At 44.9% G+C, this 16254-nt stretch overlaps 1 protein-coding gene across 2 annotated transcripts in view; it reads left to right on the top strand.

Moving 5' to 3' along the window:
* Window positions 1–10617: 10617 nt before the first annotated feature.
* Window positions 10618–16254, top strand: part of LCLAT1 (lysocardiolipin acyltransferase 1) — a 186533-nt gene continuing 180896 nt past the window's right edge. The window contains exon 1 of one of the 2 annotated variants that reach the window (XM_043604210.1): window positions 10618–10951. The gene's annotated coding sequence lies outside the window, so the exon portion shown is untranslated. Of the gene's footprint in view, window positions 10973–16254 lie in introns of both variants that reach the window. The other variant, XM_043604209.1, reaches the window with a different exon arrangement.

Below are 16254 nucleotides of genomic sequence, written 5' to 3'. Positions count from 1 at the left end.
CGGTTGAGCATCCAACTTCCGCTCAGGTCACGATCCCACGGCTGGTGGGTTTGGGCCCTGTGTGCGGCTCTGTGCTGACGGCTCGGAGCGTGCTTTGGATTCTGTGTCTCCCTGTCTCTTTGGCCCTGCCCCTCCTCTATCTCTCTGTCTCTGTCTCTCTCTCTCAAAAATAAATAAACATTAAAAAATTTTTAATGTACGTTTTAATATTATCCAGGTAAGGTGAGGTCAGCACATAAGACTGCCATTGAAAACGCTGTTGGTTAGTCATGGTTGCCAGGAGGAGGAGACCCTGCGTACTGCAGTGGCCACGTGGGGAAGCACCAGGTTCAGTTAGGAGATGAAGCAGTGGGAAGGCAATGTGGGCAGAGCCTTTATTGTGGTTTCCATAGGAAGGGACAGACAAGGCAGAGTATGCAGGTTCAGGATGGGTTAGTTTGAGTAATTTCAACAGGCTCTGGGGTATACGGGATGTCCCAAGTTGTCTGGTTCCTGACCTTGGGGTAGTCAGGGCAGGGAAATTAAGCCTGGAGCATGAGACCCAGAGAGGAGAGATGTAGGGGGTGATGGGGGTGGGGTGGGAGTGGGGCAAGCTCTGGACTGGTTAGCTGGCTTATGAAAGGCAGACTCCCAGGCAAGTTGTTTGCCATATGTGGGAGTCAGGCCCCAGACACTAAAGCAGCAAGAACACAGAAATTGAGAAAATATAGTTAGTACAATTTTCTGGATGGCCATCCCAGATGGATTATGTAGACGTCAGGGGTGATTCAACGGAGGTCATAACTAGATGCTGAAGGAATTGGGATTGGGCTTTAAAGCTCACACCATTTAGTGAAATAGTAGGGAAGAGGTAACAGACATTTCTTATTGGAAGACAAATAACTTCTCAGAGAGGAACAGTTGGGCTGAGAGGGTCACTGGCAGCATAGGATGTGATCAACTGTGTTGGCTGGATACTCAGTTTGGTTCCCAACCCCCTTTTCTTTTGTCACCTCCCCCTACAGATTCTAGAAAGTCAGATGCTTGCTTTCCCACATTCCTTACAGATAGAGGTGGCCGTGTGACTAAGTTCTGACAGATGGGACAATCGGGGACATGTGTTGGGAAGTTTCTGGGGAGGATTTTTCTTCCTGAATAAAAAGAAAAAGCCTCCCAAGGAGAACACCTTTTCCTCTATTTACGGTTTCCTGCCTTTGTGATTCCTGGGGTTGTGGCAACCATTTTGTGGCTATGAGGCAACATGTAAGAAAATTTAAAACCAACATTTTCAGGAAGGCAGAGCAGAAGAATGGTAAGGACTAGGGTCCTTGCTGTCATCCTTGAGTTAGAAAACCAGTTCTGAGACTGCCTACATCTATACTTTGAGTTAATTAGTACAAAATACCCATGTGGTTTAAGCCATTGTAAATTGAGTTTGCTGTTACTTACAGCCGCAAGCATTCCTTACTGATACAGAGGGTTTATGTCAGGTAACAGTAGGACAAATGTTTATGTCATGTTGGAGGAGTGGTTCATCACCACCCTAAATTTACTTTCTGGCATTTTAATCTTACTAGTCTAAGTGAAATTTTGGTCCATTGGTGTATCAGGTAGTATATTGGCAAGAAACAATTGGAATGTTCAGAAGGGATGTTTGGAGAGAATGAAAGGGATTATCATAAAGGTGGAGTCTGAATCAAGGGAGACTAATAGAGGATGGTGAAGTACCCCAGGTCTAGATATGATAAATCAGGAAAACCATACATCCTGAAGGGGCAGGGGAGGGAATGGGTCCCAGAACTCAGTGAGTGCTGAGCTGTAGGAGAAGCCTTTGGTGGAGTATAAAGCTACTGTCACCCCACAGACCACAGGGAAGCAGCCTGGGGAACAAATGCCTTGATCTCTCTCTCAACCCACCCTGCAGACTCCTGCCAGTGCCTCCCATTGGCTGAACTCTGCCACAGACAGAGAGCCAGGGAGCTGGGAGATGCAAGCTGGACATGTCACCAAAAAGCATCTGTGGGGGAGGGGGGAGGGTTGTACACACACCTTTTAGAGCTAGAGGAGCAAACAGAGAATCGTCAGAATTAGATTGCACCCCTGGTTTGTGTTGACACCAATTTATTGCATCTTCTAAGCCACTCATTCCAGCACCGAGACTCCTGAACTACCTAAGTCACGTTGCCTTCTCGGGAAATCAAAACCCTTACTTCCAAATACCTTTTGAGTTCCAGAACATGGCTGGGTAACTAAGAGTATGCTAAGTCTCAGTCACAGGGACTTTCTCAGATGGGGAAACCGAGTTATAAGCAATGGTTAGCTCTTGGCCTCCTGTCAGGTACCTGTGGCCTCTGCTGGCATTGGGCTGCGTGTTCCTTCCAGTCATCAGCACTGAGGAGAGTGGTTCCTCAGGAGGGAGAGGCAGTAGCTTCTTTGCCTCTTTCTGAGCTCTGTTACTGAGAACATATTTTACCTCATTACTATCCCATTTTGAAGAGGAGGAAGCAATTACAAGGGCGTAGAGATTATCCCCTAAAATAACAAAAGTACAATAAGAATGAGGACTTGGGATTTCCTGCTTGTCATAGTATTTCCCTGAACATTGTGGGGTGCCCTATTAAATATGACTATTAAATCAATGGCTCATGGGGTTGAGTAATTCATCAGCTGTGATACTCTAGTGTAGGCTTTGGGAACGATTCTGAAACTCGTGGAAAACTGACCTTCAGAGCAGTAGAGTGGCTTAACATCATGTCCTAATGTTATAGGCACATTAAAGGGGATTTTAATGTTTTTCTCCTCAAAATTAAAATGGTAATATGTGCACCTGCTTAAAATTCGGACAGTACAAAGGCGTCAGTTCAATGGTATTCAATTCTTCTTCCCAAAGGCAGCTACTGCAATGGGTTCCTATACAGCATTCTCCGATATTTGAGGCAGGTAAGATCATATATGTATTCTTTTTTTTTTTAATGTCTTTATTTATTTTTGAGACAGAGAGAGACAGAGCATGAGCAGGGGAGGGGCAGAGAGCAGGAGACACAGAATCGGAAGCAGTCTCCAGGCTCTGAGCTGTCAGCACAGATCCTGATGCTGGGCTCAAACTCACGGACCGTGAGATCATGACCTGAGCTGAAGTCGGACACTTAACCGACTGAGCCACCCATGTGCCCCTCTTTTTTTTTTTAAAGGCAACTTCCTTCCCCCCCCCTTTTTAATGTTTATTTATTTTTGAGAGTGTGCACAAGCAGGGGAGGGGAAGAGGGAGAAGGAGACAGAGGATCCAAAGCGGGCTCTGTGCTGAGAGCAGAGAACCCGATGAGGGCTTGAACTCACAAACCATGAGATTATGACCTGAGCTGAAGCTGAAGTCAGACACTTAACAGACTGAGCCACCCAGGTGCCCATATATGTATTCTTTTAAAAAGCTAACATTTACTTGTTGGGATGAGCACTGGGTGTTGTATGGAAACCTATTTGACAATAAATTTCATATTAAAAAATAAATGGATAAACTCAACCACAAAGTAGTGATGATTACATTAAATGTAAATGGTCTGCAAACTCCAAAAAAAAAAAAAAAAAGCTGACATTTACTTAGCTTTTGTGTTTTGTCTGTAGTGAATGCTGTTGGTGCCCATTCCAGATGGGTCACCCATCCCCCTGCTGCTGTAAGCACTGGTTCCTAGTGGCTCACAGCTTCCCCTTTTCTGCAAGGACTCCCATCAGCCTGATAGGAGCTGCCTTGCCCAGCTGGTTATGCACCCCCACCCTCAGGCAGCCAGCAGTCAGTAACTGACTGATATGGGAATATAAATGGTTGGTCCCCTTGTCTTGAGGTCGAAAAACCTTGTGGTATAATTCGTGTTCCAGAGTACCACACACACACACACACAAAAGGATAATTATTTGAGGTGATAGATGTGTTGGCTAAACTTATTGTGGTAATCATTTCACAATGTATGTGTATATCAGATCATCATGTTGTACACCCTAAATTTAGACATTATATGTTGATTATGTCTCAATAAAACTGGGGGGAAAAGGAGCCTTGAGACTTAGAGTTGGGATATCTGAGTAGATGCCACTTGATTCCCTCAGATTCCCTGAACCATCTATACCTGCAGAAGTGGGTCTCTCTGTGTGTTTGGAACACAGGAGCCACCCTTCCTCAAAATGGGTCAAATCTCACCCTGATCTGATAGGGGAGGTTCTTGGGCTATAAAGGAGAGAAAAGATTATATGCCACAGTGGCTGTAGGGTCTAGTTCACCATGTGTGGATCATGAGTGCATTGGACTAAGGGGGTAGAAAAAAATCCTGGTTTAGGGAAATTTGCTAATAAAAGACACATTCCCATGACAGTATTTAACACTGTGGTAAAAACTCTTGGAACCAGTTCTAATATAGTGCTGGGGTGATTCTTAGAAACTGGGGAAAGTAATGACCACATTAAATAAAGTAGACATGCCAGAACTATCATGACAGAATGTGGACATAGGAATCAAAAAGCTTTAGAAGTAAGTGTGCTAAAATACCTTGACCAAATAAGACCAGAAACCCTTTCAGCTGACTCTATTCTTCAGGAGGGCCTGGATGACTATTAAGGACATATGCTTATGGTTGAAGTCAAATAGCAAATGCTCCATCGGGACACCAGCATCACTGAGAAGCTCAGTGGTGTTTGAATTCTGTAGACCGGGGCTGATGATGGAAAGTGCTGTTATAGAATAGGATCCCCTAGTACAATGGAGATAACAAGATCCTAGAATAGCAGAGACCACTGTGGCAGCCAGGGAGACTGACCTGAACTATGGAGCTCAATAAGAGACCACAGTATTTCTAGGGATAAGAAGTAGATGAGCAGCAAGGAAGGGTATTGCTTAATATGTAATCAGCAGAGATTAATAAAGGATGAGTAGAAGGCTGGGGTCAATCTCTCTTCAATGGCTAGCCATGATCTCTTGTCTGATTTCAAGAACTGAGCATATTTCCAGACCTACAACACATGGACTGAAGGAGAGATTGGGTGTCCATGAGGAAGGACCTGGAACAGCATGGCAAGTATATTCACATTTCTTCAGTCCTTCTCCAAAGTGATTTAGGGTTATTCCCCAGATAACCATTCACTGGGGAAAGAGGAATAGCTTGAACTTTTGAGAGATGTTGAACCCAGGGTCTAAGTTGGTGGGGATACCCAGGAGTCCAAAGCACCATCATGGGCCCCCTGTTAAAGTAGGGGCATATTGGAGTCAGATAATAAATGTTCTCTCAGGTCTGTCTCACAGTGGGTCCACCAGGTCCACTTACCAACTTGGTGATTATTTCCCTGATTTCTGAATGTATACTTGGAATGGACATACTCAGGAGTTGACAGGGCCCTCATATTGGGCGTTAACCCAATAGTTAGGGTAGGAGTAGGAGCTATTGTAGCAAGAAAAGCCAAACAAAGCCCCTGGAACTGCTCCCTCTCTCTCAACGAAGATGATAAACAAGATTCCGGGGAAAATAACATTCATGTGGGACAGACAATATTACACTTTTAGAGTCTTGCTCTGGGGCTATGTTCATTTCCTGTTTTCTGTCCCAATATATTCCAAAGAGACCTGGACCATCTGGCCATTCTACACACTGCTACATTTGGTCTATCATATTGAAATTTCATGCTAGTCAGATCTGATGAGCAGAGATGCAAGTATTTTGTATGCCTTGATGAGACACATAAATTCCAGAAAGTGGATAAACCCCAGAAAAATTCAGAAGCCTGCTACATTGATGACAAATTTATATAACAGTTATTATTATAAAAATAAATTTTTTTAAATGTTTATTTATTTTTGAGGCAGAGAGAGACAGAGTGCAAGTGGGGGAGGGGCAGAGAGAGAGGGAGACACAGAATCTGAAACAGGCTCCAGGCTCTGAGCTGTCAGCACAGAGCCCGATGTGGGGCTCGAACCCATGAACCGTGAGATCATGACCTGAGCCAAAGTCGGATGCTTAACCAACTGAGCCACCCAGGCACCCCCAAAATTTTTTGATATAACTTTAGACCTATGGTAGAGATGCGAAGGGAGAACTAATATTTCTGTATGCCTTCAACCCAGCTTGTCCTTAAGTTAATATCTTATATCAGTGTAGAACATATATAGAAACAAAGAAGACTTTGGCATGATACAATTATCTAAAGCGTAGACCTTATTTGGGTGGTAAAGTGATCCAATGGTCTAGGGCATGTCAGGACCTCCTCCAAAATCAAGGACAACTTACTGAGAAAGAAGCATGACACTTGGTGGAACTCTTCAGATTGTGGAAGGTATGGCTCAGATCAAGAAAAGACTCAGCAGAATGTCTAGCCCATGCATGGTGTAAGCAGCCCTGTCACTTGTGTCATACCACCTGACACATCTCATGAAACCAGAGGTATCTGTTGTGGAGGTAAGACCATGCAGGGCCCCTGGCAAGTCCCCAAACGAGAATCATGGTGCAGCCCCCTAGGGTTCTGGGGCATGGCCATGCCACCTGCAGGAGAGAGCCATGCACATTTAGAAAGCATCTCCTGGAATGCTGCTGAGCCCTGATGGAATCTGAGCATTTGACCACAGGGCAAGTGATTATGCAACTCAAACTGTCCATCATGAACTGGGCAATAAGAGATCTATCAGATCTACCAGCTCTTGAGTGTGGGTCTAGCAGCAATCTTTTAAAATGGAAGTGGTACATCCAAAATTGAATTTGAGCAGGCCCAGCAGACACACAGTAGCTGCATGAAGAGATGGCCTGGATCTCCATTTCTCCTACTACGGTTGCACCAATGCCTCTCCCTTAATCTATGGAAGTTCCCTAAACCAGATGGTAGAGAAGGAAAAACCTGAGTGTGATGAAGTTGATAGGCTTGATCTGTGGATGCAAGAGGAAAATGGACTGCTACTTCACTGCAGACCTACTCAGGGTGAGAGTAGTCTTCCCAATGGGCATAGTTGAGGCCAGTGTGTGTAGTCATTTATTTTGTGTGGGAGAGAATTAGCTCAAGAGGAGGATATACATGGACAAAGGCAGTGGCAAATGGCTTAGCTGGCTGGTAAGTGGCCTAGAAGGAGCAAGCTTGAAAGACTGGGGTGAAGACCTAAGGGGGTCAGCATGAATTGTGAGGACCTTTGGATCATATGCTAATTATCCCCAAAGAAATTCAGTATAGCTGGGAAGAAGGGTTAGGAGTAAGGGCATCAATGTCAGAGAGACACACACTCAAATCCTTTACTCTGCCCCCAACCCACCGTGATCCTGTGGGCAAGGTGCTTAACCATCCTGAGTTTCATCCTACCCCATTCATCAAAAGGGCTGACATGCTACTTGGCACACTGGCACACTTGGCACACTGAGAGTACTCAATAAATGGCAGGTAGTTGTTGCTATTCCTTTGAATATGCTCAACAATCCTATGACATAGGCACTAATAACCAGGTTTATCAGATAAGAAACAGGCCCAAGGAAATTAAGTGACTTAACCAAATTATCAGTGTACCAAGTGTCAGAAATGGGATTTATAAGATTTGTTTGGCTTCCAACCCCATGGATGGCTTTAACACTGCACTGGAGGAACCACACTTAGTGAGGTACAAGACAAGAGCTTGCTATCAGATGAGTTCTCTCTTTCCTTTACAACAACTCAAAAAGGAAAGATTATTCTCCCTATTTTACAGATAAAGGCACTTGAGTGTCAGAGAGATTGCGTGACCTAAGGCCACATAACTAGTAAGTGGAAGAAGCTGGCATTTGAGCTTTCTTTGTACTATTTACATCTTCTTTTACTAGGGCAAGATTGGTGATGGGATTCATTTTAGGAAAATTCTATGGGGAGAATCTAAGAGAACTGTAATTCCATCAGGGCCTGGGGTTCAAGAATGGTTTTAGCCTAGTGGACCTCATTCCTAGTGCAAAGGACCTTCTTTACCAAGAGTCAATAAGTTATTACTGGGGTGATAGCCTGAAGTAGGACAAAAGTGTCTTCTATACAGTTTGAACTCTTTTCTTCCTTGGTATTTACCTGACTAGTAAAGTTTATGATCAGAGATGCCCAACTATATTATAAGTTCATGAAGTTTAAGCAGTGAGTTTAGCACACAGTACAAGAGTGGTCAGTGTGGAAAGTTCCAGCAGATAAACACCACAGGAAATGTCCAGAAGGTCACTTGTACACTGTTGGAGTTCACTTATTGGAGGGGGCGGGGCCCTAATTTCCTGGATGACAGTAGCACAAATTTTCCGAGATTACAAACAGATGGTTTGGGCTCAAGTCTTGTAGTGTCCATAGTGGGACTGAGCCAGGGTGCTTGAATGCCATACTTCTTGTATTTCTCCTTCAAGTCTTTTTCCTTGTACCTTCTGTAATACTGTGCTATAATAAATATATAGTTGGTCTTTGTGCCCATTCCTAGCACAGAGTTTCTAATACCATAGTATTTTGTTGAGTGATTGGGGATAGGATGGTCTTTTGTCATTCATAACAAGCTCCTTTCTACATGAGTTTATGCTAATGATTGACCCTTGGAGGATGGGGGCTGGTTGCCAGGAGAACCAATCGCGGAACTTTCAAGCTAATTGACCTACCTTCAGGGAGGGGGAGAGGGGCTGGAGGTTGAGCTAATCAGCAATGACCACTGACTTAATCAAACACATCTATGTAATGAAATCTCCACTAAGAAACCCTAACTAATGGGGTTCTGAAAGTTTCTGGGTTGGTACCCACACTGAGGTGCTGGGAGGCTGGCATGCTTAGAGGAGCATGGAAGCTTCGTGTCCCCTCCAACCCACCCATACTTTGTCCTGTGCATCTCTTCCATTTGGCTGTTCCTGAGTTTGTATCCTTGACAATAAACGGTAAATGCAAGTACTGCGAGCTGTTCTAGCAAATTAGAACCAGAGCACCGGGGGTGTGGGAATTCCTAGTTTATAGCTGGATGGTCAGAGGTACCAGAGGCCCCAACTTTTGATTGGTGTCTGAAGTGGGGGGCAGCCTTGTACGACTGACCCCTTAACCTGTGGGGTCTGTGCTAACTCTGAGTAGTTAGTAGTGAATTGAGTTACAGTGGAGGATACCCAGTTGTGTCCAGAGAGAATTGGAGAGTTGCCTGGTGTAGGAAACTCACAAATGTGGTGGGTGTTGGGAGTATTTTGGGTAAAAGAGCGAATACCCTCAAGATTCCAGTTTCAGTCCTTTCCTTTAGGTCCCACCTTCACCCTCAAGAAAGGCCAAAGGCTAGAAGGTGAAATAGAGAAGACACCAGGGTGATTCACTCAAGTCAGTTAATCTTTATTTAACATCTGTTGTATTCAAATACACAGAGTTCTCTTCCTCAGTCCTAGCAGTTACAGAGATGCAAAGATAAACTATTTGCATAGTCCCTGCTTTCAAAACCCAGGAGTGCCTTCAGGGTTTTTCCCCTGGTCTCTGACATCAAGAAACTTAAAAACTTGTAAGAGTTGCGTGAAAAATGGAGATCTTTTATTCTAGCAATCTTATTTTAAAGCTAAAAATGAGGCCTGAGGTTATAGAGATCATTGGCAGAGTCAGCTTTTGTATTGGTGTTTACCTCTGCTGTTTCTGGTCGTTTTCTATTACAATTTTATTTTTTTATTTTTTATTTTTATTTAAAAAAAAATTTTTTTTTCAACGTTTATTTATTTTTGGGACAGAGAGAGACAGAGCATGAACGGGGGAGGGGTAGAGAGAGAGGGAGACACAGAATCGGAAACTGGCTCCAGGCTCTGAGCCATCAGCCCAGAGCCTGACGCGGGGCTCGAACTCACGGACCGCGAGATCGTGACCTGGCTGAAGTGGGACGCTTAACCGACTGCGCCACCCAGGCGCCCCTTCTATTACAATTTTAGCACATCTTAAATACTTCCGTATTTCTGAACAAAATTGGAGAGGCTGTGAAGCCGATTTAGGAAAGAAGCTCAGGAACTTTTGATTCACAAAGAAATTGAGGGATAATTTTGCTGTATTGAAGCTCTGCCTCCCAAACCTATATGTCCATTATTATTACGCTATAAATTTTGTGAGGACATGAACCTTGTACTTAGACAATTCATCCCCCCCCCCCCCATCCCGTGATGTGTTGAATAAACAAATACATAAACATACGTGAATGACTGCTGAGTGGCTGTGTGTGATGCGTGGCTATATTTGTTATTTTTTAAGATTTTTTACTCTGTCTTTGTTGAAGGCCAGCAGGAGGAAAGCGTAGTGTGGGAAATGAAGGGGTTTAACCACAGTCCCACTATTATGGATCTTTAGAATCCTGTAGGTCAGGGGGCGGATACACCACAGTGCAAAGCGACGAGCACCTTTTACGAGGGTTAGTAACGGCTGTGGGCGTTCGGAGAAGTTTCTCTAGGAAGGGGGAAATGCTGCGCCTGCTAGGGAGAACTTGGCTCTGCGCATCAGGAACCGGAGTTCTAGAACTGGTTCTACCACTGATTTGCCCCGGGACCTCGAGCTAGTAAAGTAGGCTTGTAAATTCAATTCCCCAGATTTCTGTTTTCCAGTCTGAAACTAGGGGTTGGCTGGACGATGAGGTTCCCTGGGACAATGCCCTCCGTGGTTTCCTATTGCTATTGTTCCTCGCCCTTACACCGCCCCCCTCTTCGGGAGGGCCAGAAGAGGAAGAGCGCGCGGCCCCTTTAAGGGAGCCCTCGACTACGGACGCCCGGGGTGGCCCCCGCAGGGGAGCAGGGGCGGGGCGCTGGGAACCCGGGCTTCCCACGCAGCCGGGGACGCCGTCTCGTCATGGAGCTCGCAGCCAATCAGGATGGAGCCTTCCGGGACGCATTACTAGGGCGACGGGCCGGACGCCTCCCCGCTCCGGGATGAATTAGCGGCGGGTTCTGTTCGGAGGTTGTGACCCCCACGGATTCTCCAGGTCGCCCACGCGTCCCCCAAGGCGACGCTCGACGTCCTCTGCTGGTCACAGGTGGGAAGCTGGAATTATCAGGTGGGGGTTGCGCGCCGGTAAAATGGCGGCGGCGGCCGGGGGATTCCCGAGTTGGCGGAGGGGGAGCAGTCTCACGGGCTCTTCCCCTGGAGCCGAGGTTCTCCCCGGGCTGCGGCCCAGGTAACGGTCACTTGGCCAGGAACTGGGGTCCTGACGCAGGTGGCGGCGTCGCGGGCTCAGGTGAGAGGAGGCGCGGGGAAGCTACTCCAGGAGCCTGGAGACACGTCGGGGGGCTTTGGGACCGCGCGGGCCGGCTAGGCGAGGGCGAGGCGGCTGCGGGGCGAGGAGGGCCAGGTGTCCCGTTGGACGGCCCAGATTAGCGTCCAGACCTTCCTGTTCCAGATGTGAGCGGGTCTGGGAGCTGCCTCGTCCCGGACATACTCCTGTTTCGGTCACTGTGCAAAACGTCCCAAGTGGCCACCACGTGCCAGCCCTGATCTGTGTATATCCTTCAGGCGCCAGATGCCTGCCCATAGGTGCCCGAGTGGCGGTGCCACGAAAGGAAAGGTAGGCCCCAGCCAGGAGCTGCTGTCAAGCCTGATCCTTGAGGTGTTTTTAACTTCTACCTGCTCCTTGAAGAGAAGAAATACTGGTAGGGCACTCGAGATGCCTCAGGGACCTTTTGGTTCCTTGGTACTTACCTGCTTCAGTTGGGTTCCTCGGAATATTGCATCTGCCTTTGAAGCTCATTAACTGTATTCCATATGCACGTGGCTGTATAGGCGGCTGAGTATTGGGATTCAGTTTAAGCCCAGGGAAGTAACAAGTATGGTGAAGGGCTTTCAGAGATGAAATACTGTCTATACACGTCAGTCGCTTACTTGGGCAAAGACATGTCATGGAATATAATTAGTTGAGTTTTCAAAAAGTGTCCTAATGAAAGTCCTTTTTGCAACTGTTGATTTTTGAGAATAAAAGGAAATTGTCCGACTTTTAAAGGTTTTTTTTCTTTTTTTAAAAAAGTTTCTCTTGCCACGTTTTACTTTGATGTGATAGATGAGCGTAATTATCAAGTGGCTTTTCTTTTCGATAGCAGGCTTGATTTTGCCTTGTTCTGTCATTGAGAAACACGGTAGCACTTTGTGTTTCAGCCCCAGTAGTTCTTGTCTTTTAGTGCCCACTGTGTGTCAGGTACTGTGAAAGTGAGGCTTCTCCTACGTTTTAATTTGAGCTAATGGGTTAGTTCATCTGCTCCCATCTGCCTGTTGCTGACCGCCAAGAGGAAACGGTGGGGAAAACCTAAAAGACTTTTTCTTCCAAAGTGCTACCTGGAGATTTGGTCAGTTTGGTCGGGGGCTGGGGTAGGTGTGGTTTCCAGTTCCTACTCTGCCAATTAAAATACATTAGGGAAATCATATAACCTCTTTGTCAGTGTCTCCTCTCTGGACCGGGCAAAGCATTTCTTGTCCAAACAAGCTCATTGTATTGTGAAGAAAACAAAACAAAACAAGGCAATGTATATACGAAAGGGGTTAAGAAAGTTAAAAGTATTCAATGATAGCAGTTGACATTTATTACTATGCGGTTACTCTGCCAAGAACCTTATTTGTGCTGACTCAGTTACCTAGCAATTTTGTGAAGTACTTTCTCATCTTGTTATACCAATGAGGAAACTGAGGCACCGAATGGAACAACTCTGTTCTTAACCGCCATATGGTCTTCCGGTATCATACAGATTTGTTACGCGTTAAGGAGATATATAGGAACACGTTTTTCAATGAAGTAATTTTGTTTGTGATTGTTTTGGTTATATTTTATAAATAATAATTGTGTTTCATTCCGTTAGCATCCAACAGTGATTTATATGGTGATGACTACAGTTACTTTGGTTAAGTGGTATAGTCATCTTACTTTTGGTGCCCTTTATTTTAAAAATTATTTTAAAACAAAGAGTTGACTAATTTCTAACAGGAAGCAAAAATCAATAATTAAGGAAGATTTGGTTTTTATTAAACTCCAAAAGAATAATTTGCTGGGTGACTTTTGAACGAAAGCTTACGTTAGGTTGGTTCATTGCTTTGACGTATTTGCATTAAGTGTTCTAGTCTCTATAGGAAAAAAAGGATATGGAGTAAAAGTAGCTTGGACATTCATTCTTTCTTTGAGCCTTTATGGAATTGCCCTGCCAAGTCTTTGGCATGTAAAGATTAACTCCTGACCTTATCATAATGGAGTACAGGGAGAAATTTCAGGTCCAAAAGTTTGTAGACCAGTGAATAAGATAAATAATTAATGCAGTGGGAGAGGGACTCATATAGTTGTGGTGGGTACAGAGAGCTGTGGAAACACATACAAGTTGCTTTTGTTGGGGGTGGCCGTGGCTAAGATAGGAAGAGAAGTGACTGCAGGATAAAGGAGATAGGTTTTCTAGCCAAAGGAGTTAACAGTGGAGAGTCAGGACAAGTGAGAGTGCATTGGTGTCCAGGGGTCAGACCAGAGTTTTGCAGAAGTTGCTGAGAGAGAACCCAGCAATGATTGTGAATTCTCATCTGAGAGAGTAGGTTTATCCTGTGCCCAGTGGGGCCTGTAAAACAATCTTAGTCAAGTAAGTAATATGATCAAGTTTATGTTCTGGAGAGATGATTTTGGTGACAGGGCGATACTCAGAATGTAAGGAGACCAGTTAAGGACAGTTTCCATACTCCAAGCAAGAGGTGGTGAGGGAGAGAAGCAGGGCATTTACTGGCAGACCAGAGGTCAGAGTCTGCCACCACATTTTGAAGGTGGAATGGAAGATTGACTGGGTGTGAAGAATAATGGGGTGGGAGAAGGGAACCCTTGATAACCAAGTAAACAGGTGTTGGTTGTTTTGGTAACAATATGGTTGCAGATTGGAGACGTTGTTAATTTAGTGAAGGGTAGAGCAGAAAGTTCTTTGTTACTGGGTTTTAGGAGAATTGTAAACCCTTTGATGTCGTTGGGTCAATAAAGTTTAACAGAACCAGGCATATAACTTCTTCTAGGCTTCTGGTTTCATAGACTACAGAAAACTTACATGTCATAAAAGTCTGCAGGGTCTAGTGTGAAGGTGGATCCACTGGAGCAAAGCCATGAAAAAGGAGTGGGAAGAATCCTCGTAAGTGTGTTGGGGGTAAACTGTTAGAATAACATTTTTTCATTTATTTTTACATTAGATTTTTAAAATTTTTTTATGTTTTATTTGTTTTTGAGAGAGAGAGAGGGAGAGAGAGAGAGAGAGAGAGAGAGAGAGAGATTGCGAGCGGGGGGAGGGGCAGAGAGAGAGAGGGAGACACAGAATCCGAAGCAGGCTCCAGGCCCTGAGCTGTCAGCACAGAGCCCGACGTGGGGCTCGAACTCACGAACCGTGAGATCATGACCCGAGCCGAGTCGGATGCTTAACCGACTGAGCCACCCAGGGCGCCCCACATTAGATTTTTAATATATTTGTGCAGAAGGCCATTATAATATGGAAGTAATCACAAATGAATTCTCTAGTTGTAAAAGTGATCTCCATGCAAACATTCATAACCCTAGAGTTGTCTAGCATTGAACAGTGCGTTCCAAATTGATTGCAAGGTGAAGTTGGAAACCCTGCAGAGATGCAGGATTTCATGCATTCAGAGCAAGGTTGAGAACTGTTCAGACCAGAAGCACAAGTCAGAGAACTAGTACTCTAGCAATACTAGAGTAAAATTCTTAGAAAGGACTGTGAAAGCAATGACTGTAACAGTGATTGATAAATTGGACTTCAGACTAAATTAAAATGAGAACTTCTCTCCTTCTACACCACTAAGAGAATGAAGGGCAGGAGTGCCGGGGTGGCTCAGCCTGTTGAGTGTCTGACTTCAGCCCAGGTCATGATCTCATGGTTTGTGAGACGGAGCCCTACATCCGTCTCCCTGCTGTCAGTGCAGAGCCCAATTCAGATCCTCTGTCCTCCTGCCCCTGCCCTTCCCCTGCTCTCTCTCCCTCCCTCTCCCTCAAACATAAATAAACATTAAAAAAAAAAATTAGGGGCAAAGTACCGACTGGAAGAAGAAATTTGCAATTCATATATCTGACCAAGGACTCCTACCCAAAATATGTGTGTGTGTGTGTGTGTGTGTGTATACAATTAATAAGAAAAAGTCAATTAAAAAATATACAGAAATTTTGAACAGGCTCTTTCTACTAGAGGATTTTTTTTTTTTTCAACGTTTATTTATTTTTGGGACAGAGACAGAGCATGAACGGGGGAGGGGCAGAGAGAGAGGGAGACACAGAATCGGAAACAGGCTCCAGGCTCTGAGCCATCAGCCCAGAGCCCGATGCGGGGCTCGAACTCACGGACGGCGAGATCGTGACCTGGCTGAAGTCGGACGCTTAACCGACTGCGCCACCCAGGCGCCCCTCTACTAGAGGATTTCTGAAGGTCTGTATACATACCTTCAGAGGAGCTCAAGGGGCGCCTGGGTAGCTCAGTCAGGTTGAGCATCTGACTTCGGCTTAGGTCACGATCTCACCGTTGGTGAGTTCAAGCCCTGCATTGGGCTGCTGTCAGCCTGTCCGCACTGAGCCCGTTTTGGATCCACTGTCCGCCTCTCTCTCTGCCCCTAACCCATTCACACTCTCTTGCTCTCAAAAAATAAATAAAACATTAAAAAAAAGAGGTGCTCAACATTATTAGTCAATAGAGAAATGGAAATTAAAGCAGTGAGCTACTGCACACCTTCTAGAATGGCTGGAATCCAAGAGGAACGGATTTATATGTCTACAAAAACAAAACAAGACAAAAGTGAAAGGATGTTTGTAGAACCTTTATTTGTGGCTGCTAAAAATTAGGTAAAACCCAACGTACATTAGCAGTAGAATGGACAAGTCAACTGTGGTATATTTATAAAAGGAAACATTATAAAAGCAGTTAAAGAATGAACTGCTGATACACGCGTCCACATGAATGGATTTCGTAGACATAAGGAGCCAGACAAAGGATTGTATACCATATGATTCATTTAAGTGAAGTCCCAAAACAGGTTCAGCTATTTCCCCGTCCTAGAAGTGGAAGCGGTGGTTCCTCCGGCAACCTTTTGGGGTATTGGAAATGTTGTGTATGTTGAGTTGGGCAGTAGTTATATGGGTGTATGTATATGTAAAAACTCAAGTTGCACACCTAAGATTTGTGCACTTTCTGTTATCCTTTAAAGAGATGCTAGTGAGAATTGGCCATGTTAGGCTAATTAACTTGATGAGGAAAACCAGCAGGAATGATGACAAGAGAGATGCTTTGTAAGAATTTAAAAGGAGCATGAGAGGCTTCAGGGGAATAAATGATGAAATCTAGA

Source organism: Prionailurus bengalensis, chromosome A3, assembly GCF_016509475.1.
Source record: "Prionailurus bengalensis isolate Pbe53 chromosome A3, Fcat_Pben_1.1_paternal_pri, whole genome shotgun sequence".
NCBI lineage: Eukaryota > Metazoa > Chordata > Mammalia > Carnivora > Felidae > Prionailurus > Prionailurus bengalensis.
Note: the sequence above shows the minus strand (reverse complement) of the source record. Positions and strands in the feature narration are given on the sequence as shown.